We start from the raw sequence: 13,001 nt of genomic DNA, 5'->3' as shown, positions 1-13,001 counted from the left end.
AACGGACTTGTCATCAATTTTTAAATCCTTTTAAATCTTGCTTAACACCCAGATTCCGATTTGAATTTTAAATTGCTTTACTTTTTCCCAGATTACAGTTTAACTATAGGGGTCATGATCAGTGATTAGAAATAGGAAGTATGGAGAATGAAACATAAAGTATCTTCACAAACCAAGAAGTCCAGCTGCATAAGACCTAAACTAAACTTTTTTGCCAAAATGCAAAACATTGCTCAGAAAAATTTACAAATATCTTTGCCTACAAGTGTGCAAAACTTGCAGCTGTTATTGCGCTGAAAGGGGTTTTTTAAAAGTATTGAACAGGGGGGCTGAATGACAGGGGGCGGGACAGAGCACAGACCCGGAAATGTAGGAAAACATCTGTAGACGTGTTGCGTGCAGCACCTCTGTTCTGCATATTTGTGCCGTTATTACAGCTGCAATATTATTGTGAGGATGAAGAGCAGCTCATTCAACACAGACTTTGAAACGGTCCATTTATAATGTTGGAACCTCGTCGGAGAATGCGAGCTGAATGCCGACGTTCTCTACGTGCCTTGACCCACAACAAGCCAGTAGCGTTGCTAAGCAACACACAGTTTATCAGGTATGATTACCTTACAACACACACCTTTGCCACCGGCTATGGTGGCTTTTTATGTCCAAAGAAACGTACGCTTTTTGTGGTTGGTTCGGATCGGGGCCGGTTTGTATTCAGACCATAAGCGAACCTCCAATGGGGTTCCAAAATTATAAATGGACCGTAATAATAATATTGCAGTTGTAACAATGGCACAAATATGCAGAACAGAGGTGCTGCACGCAGCACGTCTACAGATGTTTTTCTACATTTCCGGGTCTTTGCTCTGTCCCGCCCCCGTCATTTCTGCCCAATGGGAACAATGATCGTCACCCACGTGGCTTTGTTTACAAGTAATTATTCACTTGCAAAAAGTACAATGTGAAAACAAACCGCACCAAATGAAAAAAATAAAGTTAACTTTTGGTCTGGACCAAATAAGCGGACCAAATGACTTTCCTGGTGTGAATTAGAGGCTGACATTTTTTCGGGAATCCCGCAGGATGGGAGACAGCATCAGTAAAGATCCCGTGATTGGGACGGTACAGGATAAAAAATGAACGGGAGCGGGAGCTAACCAATAGGAGGGAAAATAAACTAGGATCAATTGTCTTTGGAAATGTAAAACTGAGACTTTGTTATAAACTTTAAGAAAAAAAAACTTGAATCGACGCCGCCATTGTGTAGTTTTTTTCCAAGTAGCCTATACTATAATGCGAGTCAAACGAACTACACGACCCACAAGCCAACAGTGCTTCTGATCGACGTTTTCCACCTGCGTTCAGAATGGAGGGAGCAAACGCAGGTGGAGAACTGGACGTGGTAAAATTGGATTTGTAACGTAAAGTCAGAAGTAAGGACTTATCTATTAAACTCATAGAGCTGACAGCAAAGTCGCAAATATTACCGAACTTCAGGAGAGTTGAATGCAGCGGTTTTAACACGCAGTCTGCTGCTTGTAAAACGTGTTTAGTTGTAATCAAGTTCACCAGTGATTAAAGGATACTTGTAAAACAGATTCTGGATTAAATCAGTCCTGCATCTCTTCATTCATCAAACCAAAAGTACCAACATGTGTCAAGTCTCATCTGACCAACAAAATTGCTGCATGTGCTCTAAAGATTTAAGAGGTAAGGTACGGAAGCCCGTGAGGGGACATGGGGAAATTTATTTCTTTTGCGTCCCCACGCAATACTTTTGCGTTCGGCATTTTGGAGCAACAGCACAGATGACAAACTGCTCATAAAACAAACAGCACTGATATGTGATTGATATGGTTTATTTGTCATATGCAGGTTAACACGCAGTAAACAATGCGATAAAATGCTTAGGATAAGAAGAACCGTTCAAATCACGCTAAAAACAAAAACACTAATGGCGTACAAAAAAAAGTACACATCATGCAGCAGCAATAAGCAAATAAAGTGTCACAGATGTGGTTTCATGCTGTTTTATGGTCCAGAGTTCAGTAGTTTGTTTGACAGCTTGTGGATAAAAACTGTCTTTTAGTCTGATTTGAAGATAATTTTATTTAAGGCCGATTTCAAAATAAAACTCAATAAATCTCAAAACGGGTGTAGTGTTTGTTTCATTTTTGTAGTTATCTGGTTTGGAAACTATCCCACAAAGTATTGCGAAATAACGTAAAGACTATTGAGTGGGGACACAAAAAAGAAAAAAATCCCCCCATGTCCCCTCGCGGACCTCATAGAAAGGCTTCATTAAGAGAAGATATTAAATAAATATGTTGTGAAATAGAAAAAAATTGAATGTACCATTAAATGTACAATTTATTTAATACATCGTTAAATATTAAGTGTACCACTAATTACATCATGTTGTCTTTAAAATTATACTTAATTATTCAATGGCACATTTAATTGCATTATAGTCCATTTCATGATATAATGGTACATTTATTGTTTCTAATGATGTATTAAATAAATAAATGGTACCTTTAATTTAATGGCACATTTAATGTTACATTTCTTTCATGTTACATTTACTTCACTTATGGGACATTCACAACATTTATTTATTGAATGATGATTTTATTGTATTAATTTTGTCCAGTTTGACCCTCCATTCTTGATGCCTGTATAGGAGGTCAAGTCAGAATTTGAATCAGGTGTTCTGGAGCAGACACACATCTAAAACTTGCAGAGAAGGGGTCCCTGAGGACCAGGGCTATTATTCTTTTTACTTTAACTGGCCTTTACTACAGCTAAAAACAGGGACCTAACTGGTCTTTCAAACAAAGAAATTGCCAAAAGACTAAATGAAGAAAACAAAAATGGGAGTGGCACAGGAGTGGGAGTCGTTCTGAATGGGAGCGGGACGGGAGTGGGAGTCAATTTACCAGGAGTGGGACGGGACAGGATTTTTTTCGTTATGCTGGCCTGGGATTGGGATGGGACAAGACATTTTTCTGTGGGAGCGGGATGGGACAGGAGAGAAAATCCACTCCCGTGTCACCCTCTAGTGTGAATACACCCTAAGATACGTATAAATTCCACCTCACAATTATACACCTCCTTATGTGGCAATGTCACATGACATCTCATTTAAATACATTTGGGTTTGTGGTTGTAACATGTCAATATATAAAAGAGTTCAAAGTGTGAATACTAATGCACAGCATGGTACACTTTTTTTCTACTTTTTGTATAATAATTTTGTATAATAATTTGCCTATGCCCATTCCAACTTATCCTAAAAAGTATTAAATCCTTAGCTTTATTTGTGCACATGTTGCAACTTCTCCAGTGTTTAAAAGCCTCCTGTCCACACTGCCATTTTTTAAAGATGCACTTTAGAAGTTTTTATGGCTTAAATTCAAGAACAAAGATCCTGCTCTATGTCTTTTATTGCTCTAGCTTCCCTGTGTGGCAATGTATAGCTCTTTTCTCATGAAAACCTCCCTAAAACAGCTTTTTTCCTTTCATAGTATTAAACTTAAACTGCTTTATGGCATATGGCAGAAAATGATACTGAATGTATCACAGTCTTTACTGGTTTTACCACCATCCTCTAGAATCTACTGAGGATTAATGATTATCCACATAACAGTTAAAGCTAAATCAACGAATCTGCTGGATCAGCTGAAGCACTAAGGCTAAACCTGAACCGACTGGCTGCAGTAAGAGACTTTGAGATCTTACATCTTGAAGATTACAGTTTGCATCAATACCACAGTGCCCTGCAAAAATTTCCAGCAGTATTGAAAGTATTAACCTTTCACATTTGTTGTATAACAACTGTGATCTTCAGTGTATTGTACTGAGATAGACAAATAGGAAGTAGTGTATAGCCACCTTAAACTGCAGTTATGGCTGCAGAGCTTAAGGAATGTGTTTCTACAAACTTCGCATTGAAATGTATGTCCATTCTTTTTGCAAAACAGCTCAAACTCATTCAGATTGGATGAACAGCGTCTGAACATTAGTTTTTAGGTCTTGCCAAATCAACAAAATTTTCGTCTGAACTTTGACTGGGACACATGAATATGCTTTGATCTAAACTGTACATCTGGCTGTATGTTTAGGGTCATTAACAAAACTCTCTGAGGCGACTAAGATAATTAATTGCAGTTTGTAGGATAGACAGCGGATTCAGTGATTTTTATTTAGGGGGTATCAGATTAAAGGGGCTGAATAAGTATGCAGTTAGCTTTTCATTTTTTTTAAATGAAAACCATGTATTATTTTGCTTTCACTTCATAATTATGCACTTTGTTGTGTTGGTTTATCACTTAAAATCCCAGTAAAATATATTAGAGTTTGTAAAAATGTGAAATAGTTCAACGAAAAATAAATACTTCTGCAATGAACTACTTTCACTGCTGCACGCTTGTCAAATATGCAATATTTAATTGTTTTGTCATTTGTTGCATTTCCATGGACTGTAGGTCCTCATTGGTGACCAGAAAGTCCTTATTTCTGTTGTAAAAAAAAAGTGCCTCAAGTCACGGAGTAATGATCATGGAGCTAAACCAAGCGCTGTTAAGCTGTTCACGTGATGTGCGTGACGCGCAGTGATGTGACGGTGCGCAGGCGGACAGCGGAAGAGGAGCTGGTGGTTCTGATAAATTAGAAATACGGCTGACATCTCTCCCCAGCGATGATAATTAAAATATGTCTTTCATATCGTTGTTTTCACGAAATTTAGCGTTTTAGTTATAATAGGTATTGCACCTGAAAACACGGATTAGTCGAATGGGTCGAAAAATATCCAACTATTTGAAGCGGCAGCTTTCACACTGTGCATTCAGTCTACTCAGAGGCGCTGCATGTTGTTTATCAAGCGAGTAAAATGACATAAAGCATTGTTTGCACAAAGGGTTAAAAAATGATGAGATCAGATCATTTGTTTCGAAAAATCGACCCTCGTGACAAACAGATCCCAAATGATGTCATACATAACCCGGTTGTGTGCAACCCAAACAGGCCCGGGCGACGAGACCCAACTTTGTGTGTTTTTTTTAGATGCCTCGAGAAAATCACATAATGTCAGACTGAAATGTATGCATGTTCATTGAAATAAAGCAAGTGCCATGCGAGCACATGATGCGCTTTTAGTGTGAGTAGTCACGATTTCTAGGGGTAGCCTAATATTATGTAACATCCAGGCACCGATCATGATGCTCCCATCATCTCTGTTTGATATGACGTGAAACTAGGAGACTCAGGTTTTCACAAACTGTAAAAAAACAAAAAACACCAAGATGGTCAGAAACTGACAACTCAAAGGAGTCCATTACCTTTCAGTGCGCTTTCTATCATTCTCTCAGGAGCGCCGTCTGGTGCCGCTGTGATGCGCGTTAAATCCCGGCTGCGCGCACACGCACTGACCTTTGCTTTGTCATTCACAGTAGGGGCAAGGTGTAAACACCCCTGTGAAAACTGGGCTCCGCTGCAGGGCTTTGCAGGTAGATCCCAGTTTAACCTGTCAGTGAAGCTGTGGAGGCACCGAGATACTGCATCATCACAGCTAAACGCGTCTTTGGCGTGGGACCAGAAAGCAGGGCTGCAATTGGTAGATCTGTAGCGCATGTAGAGATGAGAAAGCAAGGGGGCAGCATTGGTTTGAATGTTCTTGAATCTGTCCAGCAGCGTCGCTCAGTGCTTCCTGATAGGAACAGGAAAACATGGAATGGATCTAGTGACTGAAAGAAATCTGACACAATGTGCCTTGCATAAGCATTCGTATCCCATGAGCTCTTCCATGTTTTCTCTCCCAACAACCACAATGGGATTCTGATAGACCAGGGGTCAGCAACCTGCGGTCCTGAAGTCGCAAGTGCGACCTCCAACAATGGCTCTTAATAACTTTGGCTAAAAATGATTAAAAAAACAACAATTTTCAAAAATATAAACGTTATATATATATATCTTGTCATTAGGTTGGAAACTGTGCTTTAAAAAGAATTACACCATTTGCCATAAATATCAACATCCCATTGAAGAAAAAGTATCCATCCTCTAATTGTAAAAGATTCATTTTTCTCTACCTTGAAACCTAAAGATATGTTAGGTATTATTTAGTCAACTCAGAGGTAAGAACGATACAGTCAGAGTTACTTGTGACAAGGGTAGCCCACTTTGCAGTGAAACTACAAAGTTTTGACACCCTATCTCTTTATTTATATGCACAGTTCAACAGACAGTTCAGACAGGGTGTGTGTGTGTGAGACGGAAAGGAGGCTGGTTCACACAAAGATAACAATGATCTCACACACACAGGGAGGAAGGCATAGTGCAGGTGCCTTCCAACCCAAGGTTTTTACATGAGTGATAACAAGTTTTTGCACCCATCCAACAGTCCCTCCTTTTATCACAAGTAAAAACATTTAATATAAAAACGAGTAAGAAAAATACTTTGTATGAGCGAAAACCCACGGACGGTAAACAGATTATATTTTGTGGGAAATACTCATACGGCCCCGCCGCCCTCGGCGACCATTAAAAGTTAAATGTTGATTAATACTTGAAATCATAAAAATAAAATAATGATACTTGAAATCATAAAAATAAAATAATGATACTTGAAATCATAAAAATAAAAGAATGATACTTGAAATCATAAAAATAAAAGAATAATACTTGAAATCATAAAAATAAAAGAATAATACTTGAAATCATAAAAATAAAAGAATAATACTTGAAATCATAAAAATAAAAGAATAATACTTGAAATCATAAAAATAAAAGAATTAAAAAAATCTGCCCTGTTTATGTCATCATTGTACTTTTTCTCATTTCACTTAAGCAACAACTTCTTCCGATTTTCTGCTGTAAGCTCATTTTATGAAATACAATGTATGAGTACACTCAGGCTTTTGATGTGATTTATTTACAACATGTCATCATAATCGTCCCCTTCATTTTCGTGCATTTCTACCTGGTTCAGTGTTGCATATGCCACCATGAACAATACCAGAAATTCTGTAGGAATGGATGTGCGTCATGTTCTTCCGTCAGTGGTCTGAGATGGGTCCCGTCTGATGTCCATCTCTTCTGGTTCGGTATCACCTCCTGTGGATCCTGCTTTAGATAGAGAAAGAGTCCTGCTACCAGAATTAAGCTCAGGCTTATCAGTCCTGTCCACAAGTTACAGAGAGCCATTTTATAATTGGGCGCAGATCAGCTGTTTTCTTCACCGGTTTGAGACGCTGGGCCATCTTTGAACCCGGACTTCCTCTGCTACCCCGTCGGTTGATCTGGCTCCTGTAATGGCAAAACTGGCTTACAGTGGCTTTTATGGATCCAGGAAGGCCTCTCTGCTATTTTCAGAGCTGTGGGCGTTGTCAGGAGTATTTGAAACGGCCCTTTCCACCAAGGAGTGCTCCAATCCTTCCGGTGGAGTGTCTTAATCAGGACCAGGTCTCCAGGCCTCATTCTGTGGGATAGGAGCAGAGATTATCGGCAGACCACTGGACATTTGTTCTTCTTTTGTCTGCAACATTTTATTCATCCACTCAGCTAATGAAGGTTCCTGTTGTGCTTTCTCTATTTCATTCATGTCAGAGGGCAGAGAAAACGGTCTGCCATGTACCATTTCTTTGAGAATACAAATTCACATCAGCAACTTGGTGTCATGTGATCTCAGGCTCAGAACACAGTGGGTGGAGTTATACAATGATGTACAGTAGGTGGCAAATGGAGTAAGACCAGTTTGATTTGGAGTTATTCTCATCCATAATTTAACCAGGGATAGGCATCCGGGCCATGGCCTCCCTGTTTCTTCCATTGTTTTCCTTAATCTTTAACTGAAACCCTAATGCATTAGAACTTAGTTCTATTAATTTATTTACAAAATGAGTTCCATTATCTGACCTTATAATCTGTGGGATACCATATGTGGGGAAGAAATGTGTCACTAGGTTCATCTATTACAACTAGGCAATATTTCTTCCCCCGTGTTTGCAACAACTTATGCATGATCTGCAAAAATGATTTGCATAGTCAGAAATATTTATAGTGTAGCATTAATGCTTTACCAGATGTGACATATTCCCCCCTTGACACGTGGGTCTTCCCAATGTGTCACTGTAGCCGCTGTGTTGTATAAATGTTTTGGGAGGATTGGTTTATCTTCTATCTGATTGATGTCATCTTTTCTCTGTGCTCCTCTCTTTAGCCAGGCCTTTATTTCTGTCTTGGTTGCTGACTGTTGGGCGTCTTTCAGCACATCTGTGTCTATAAATAGCAGATCTGACATTTTCTCTTTAATAGGTTGAAATGAGTTAGTTCTGTCCCTGATGATGTTTTAAAACCTCTATTTTGCCAAATCTTAGCATGGTGATGTACTGATCCGAAAACGTATTGGCTGTCTGTGTATATAGTAAGTATTTGTCCCTCATGTAATTCACATGCTCTTACTACAGCATATAATTCTGCTGTTTGGGCTGAGCATGTATTGGGTAGAGATTTAGCTTCTATTATCCTATCGATGGTTGTTATTGCATAACCAACTCTATTCTTTCCATATTCATCTTTAGATGATGAGCCATCTACAAACACAACACATGAATCTGGTATAAGGATTTGAGAAATGTCTTGTCTGGGTTTTGTGTCTTCTTCAACTTTTGCTTTATAAGAAAGTGGTTTTCCATCTTCTGCAGTAGGTATTAGAGTACTTGGATTTAAAGGGCACATCTTTTTAGAGTTGTGTTTGGCTGTGATAATAATAGCGATGTCAGTGTGATATGCCTTGCATGTAGCGTCAGGTGCTTCTCTTAATATTCCTGACTTCAACATATCTTGTATTACTGGCTTAGTATCTTCTCCAGCTTCTGGCTTTAAGGGGTATTGGCGGACTGATAGCCTTTTTTCAGATATTAGTTTAACCTTGTATGGTGGGAACCCCTTTATAAGCCCTACATCAGTTGATGATTGGGACCATAGTTCAGGTGGGACAGCAGCTAGGGCAGGATGCATGTTGCTCTCTTTGCTCTCAGCTAAGCCCTGTATTTGTCCCTCTGCCTCATCTAAATGTATCCTTGGATGGACTTTGACTGTCCACGCCAGAATGAGCTTCCAGATTCCTGTATTAGGATCTACCTTTGACAGTGTCAGTGCTGTTCCTGCAGAGGTTTAAAGCCTCTGTTTTTCCAAATTCTTATTATTCTTTTTTATTATATTTTATAAAGTAAGTCCTTATTACATTTAAAAATGAGATCAATATTTTTGGTAGTTGCTATTATTATAAATAATGCTTGGTTTAGTTCTTATTAAAAATAAAAAATAAAAACTCACTCACTGATGAACACAAAAAATGAAGGGCATATTATATCTTATAATCTTAGTTTGTTTTACCCAGTTTTATAGATACAACATACACTTTCAGTCAGCTTTGTATTTAGTTCAAGTAACTAAAGTTTGTTTCAATTAACTAAAGTTTTATCTATTTCAGTCCAGTCCAGTAATTCTGTTAAGGTTAATTTAATCTTATGTTAAGTTTGAGTCTAATTCAATCATTTTGAACCTGACTGGAAAAAGTCTAAACATCTGTTAAAATCTTTTTGTTTTACCATAGAGAACTGACCTAATATTATTATGGTAATGTTGAGGACTCTAATTTTTACATAACATGAAACAGACATTTATTTCACAAAAACAGAAAGTCAAACACAGACATTTGGCCACATGAAAGTTTAAATAACCTGTTTGTAAAAGAATTAGGAAAAATTGAAGACGGGTCTATGAACTTTCTTATGGTTATCAGTATTTTCAGTAGAGGTAGAACCTTTGCCATCTTTAAATGATTTTTTGAAAAAGATTCTGGAAACCTTATTAAGATATAAATTTGGCAAAGATCATCAGAACATCAGACCTTTATTAGCGCTTTTAATGTCCCTCAAAGATGCATTACAATGAAATCAGTCATTCCCATTCACACACATTCACACACTACTTACTTATTTCTCTGTCAGAGTCATTTTATTTGCAAAAATTTGAACATAATTTGACTTCTATTATTCTTAAAATGCACATCGTTTCCTCATAACCCCTTTTGTTTCCACTAGGTCTGTTTTGAACGCTTCAATTCTTTTTTTTTTTATTCACCAAGAATCAATAAGGTGGTCTTAGTGGGTCCACCTTAAAGGTGTTATCTGTTGGGTGTCATGTTATCATTGTCAGGTCAGTGAGGTTCATAAGTCAGTCAGAACCTTGGTCATTTGTTCTGTGCACATAATGTTTCATAGATCCAGCCTATGATTAATCAGCAAAACGTCCACCTATAGGAGAAAAAATGATTGTTAATGAATGAGCTGCATTTCCTAGGAACACTGTCTTCCTCCTGGATGAGCATCACCTGTTGAAAAACTTTCATCATTGTTTGTTTCACATATTCAATCAGATCTTTATATTATACCAGTAGGTGAAGTTTTTAGTATCTCATGTAGACTGACATATACTGTTGCATTTGGAGAGGATCTCAGATTAAATAAACATAGTTAGAGCTTCAATCCAGGTTCATTTTGTGTCTGCAGACTTTAGCCAATTTTTCTTTTCTTTCTTTTTTTTTTTATACATAAAGAGCAAGATTCAAAACATTTTCAAAAGGCAGATTGTGGCAGAATGTAAACAAAACTGCTTATTGATTGACAAAATAACTTTCAAGCACACAATCACCATATTAAAAGGCTCTACTTCTAGAGAATCACTAAACTTCTGGGGTCCGGTTTTGGCCCGCGGACCTTGAGTTTGACACATGCAGAGGTAGTTACAATTTTTTTTTTTAGACCTTTCAGCAGAGACAGACTTCTGCTGTTTGCAGAAGTTTTATCTTTGTTTTCAGGCAGCTGCATCTCTTTATCAAGGTCGTTTCACAGAGCTGAAATTTAACTTCTCTCAAAGAGGAAAAATCAAGAATGCAAACAATCTGAGCCAAATATGGAATTATTTCCCTGTAAAATGAATCTTTTGCATTTTATCATGATATTGTTGGTAGTATAACACCATAGAATGATTTTTAAAGCACCTGTTTCTCACTAATGCTTGCCTACAAAATCTTTTACTCTCAGATTACTTCTTTAACAACATTCTGTTCTCTCTTCTCTAGTCATTGTTCACTGGGTTGTCCAGTTGGACAGTTTCCATGTTGTCCACATTGTCACCTCCTCTTTTAACTTCTTTTACCACGTCCTCTAAAACCACCTCTTAGTCTTTATAATTTGGGGCTACCTTGGTATTCTAAACTGGGATGGGTGGCAGTCCGCCCCCCTTTATTTGTTTTCAGTTAAGCTGAAAGTTTTTTCCTGTGCTTTTCTTAAGGCCTCAGTATTATGGCTATGTCAGTTAAAAGCTGCTCTTATTGTTGTTCTTTTAATTAAACTTTTTGTTTTAATCTGTTTATCAACTGTGTGCACTCAGGGACTGAAAAGTCCCCTTTGAAATTATAATCTGGCAAGGTTTTTTATTGTCTCTTGAATCTTTTGAATGCATAATCTCCAGTTTAAGATCCCCGTGTAGTTTTAGGATTTCAGTGATAATTAAGTTACCTGAAAATCCGTATTTTTATGCCATCGTGTACATATTTCTGTTAAATCAGCGCTTTTTCTCTGTTCTTTCCCCATTGTTCTTTGTTATTTTTCTCTTTTTAGTTTTCATTATTGCTAATTTTAGATCCCCTTGTAATTTTAAGACATCCTTTGTATCTAATTTGCCCAAAAACCCATGTTTTTTATTTTTTATTCCATCTATGATAGATCATACCTGCTCCTTTTACATAGTTCTCCATAAACTTTACCTCCCATTCTAAGTCAATTAGTTTACTTTGTTTCTTCCCCATTATGTTTTATGTTAGTTTAATTATAGTATAAATGTCCCAGATAAAAGGTCACTGGCATGAGACTTATGGAGAGGACATTAACACGCCCTTCTACTGCGACTAATTCGCAGCGGTGTTAATTTTCTGGAATGAAATCCGACCTGAATCTCCAAAGTCACCAGTACGTAGTTTTAATCTGGGCAAAAGAAAACACAGGACTAGCAGAATCCTGCTATGATTCTATTAAAATGCTTAGTCCTCCATACACACACAACACAGTCACACAGTTAGTTTCAGGTACCTTGTAATTTTTTCTAAGTTAACTTGGTGTTATTTTATGAGCTCAATTTACTTCGTTCTTTTTACTTTTATAGCGCTTATTCTATTCCCTCGCAGGGGAATAACCCTTAGTCGTTTTATTTGGCCCCCTTCTTGGCGGGGCCCTACCTTAATTTGTCTCTATTCCTTTCACGGTGGAATAAAACCATTCGAATGCAGCGTCCTTACCGGCGACGCACTACCAACGACTGTTAAGTACTTTTCCTATGAACTGTATTTTAAAACTGTCTCACCTCGGAGTTGACTTCTTGGTGACTCTTTGGACCCTGTGAGAGTCACCCCGCGCAGAGGAAGGCAATAACCCACTGGCCAGGTGTGAATTCACACACACCGGGACTTTCAGCCACTCCGGCTAATGGAGGCTGTGCAGCGGTGCTTCGCTCGACGTCAGGCTTCCCCCACGGATCCCAGAGTCACTGTTAAAGCAAAGAGAAATAAGGTTATTGAATTAATCCGGCTTCGAAGGACCAATAAATGTTAGGTATTATTTAGTCAACTCAGAGGTAAGAACGATACAGTCAGAGTTACTTGTGACAAGGGTAGCCCACTTTGCAGTGAAACTACAAAGTTTTGACACCCTATCTCTTTATTTATATGCACAGTTCAACAGACAGTTCAGACAGGGTGTGTGTGTGTGAGACGGAAAGGAGGCTGGTTCACACAAAGATAACAATGATCTCACACACACAGGGAGGAAGGCATAGTGCAGGTGCCTTCCAACCCAAGGTTTTTACATGAGTGATAACAAGTTTTTGCACCCATCCAACAAGATAGAACTAAAATTATGAGTCTTTAAAAAGGACAACAC

General features: G+C 38.1%; 1 protein-coding gene across 1 annotated transcript in view; it reads right to left on the bottom strand.

Annotated features, from left to right (window-relative positions):
- dnajc6 (DnaJ (Hsp40) homolog, subfamily C, member 6) overlaps positions 1–5,605 on the bottom strand; it is a 62,040-nt gene extending 56,435 nt beyond the window's left edge. The window contains exon 1 of the mRNA XM_047374943.1: positions 5,340–5,605. The gene's annotated coding sequence lies outside the window, so the exon portion shown is untranslated. The remainder of the gene's footprint in view (positions 1–5,339) is intronic.
- Positions 5,606–13,001: the final 7,396 nt, after the last annotated feature.

Source organism: Girardinichthys multiradiatus, chromosome 9 (assembly GCF_021462225.1).
Source record: "Girardinichthys multiradiatus isolate DD_20200921_A chromosome 9, DD_fGirMul_XY1, whole genome shotgun sequence".
NCBI lineage: Eukaryota > Metazoa > Chordata > Actinopteri > Cyprinodontiformes > Goodeidae > Girardinichthys > Girardinichthys multiradiatus.
This window is presented reverse-complemented; position numbering and strand designations above follow the sequence as displayed.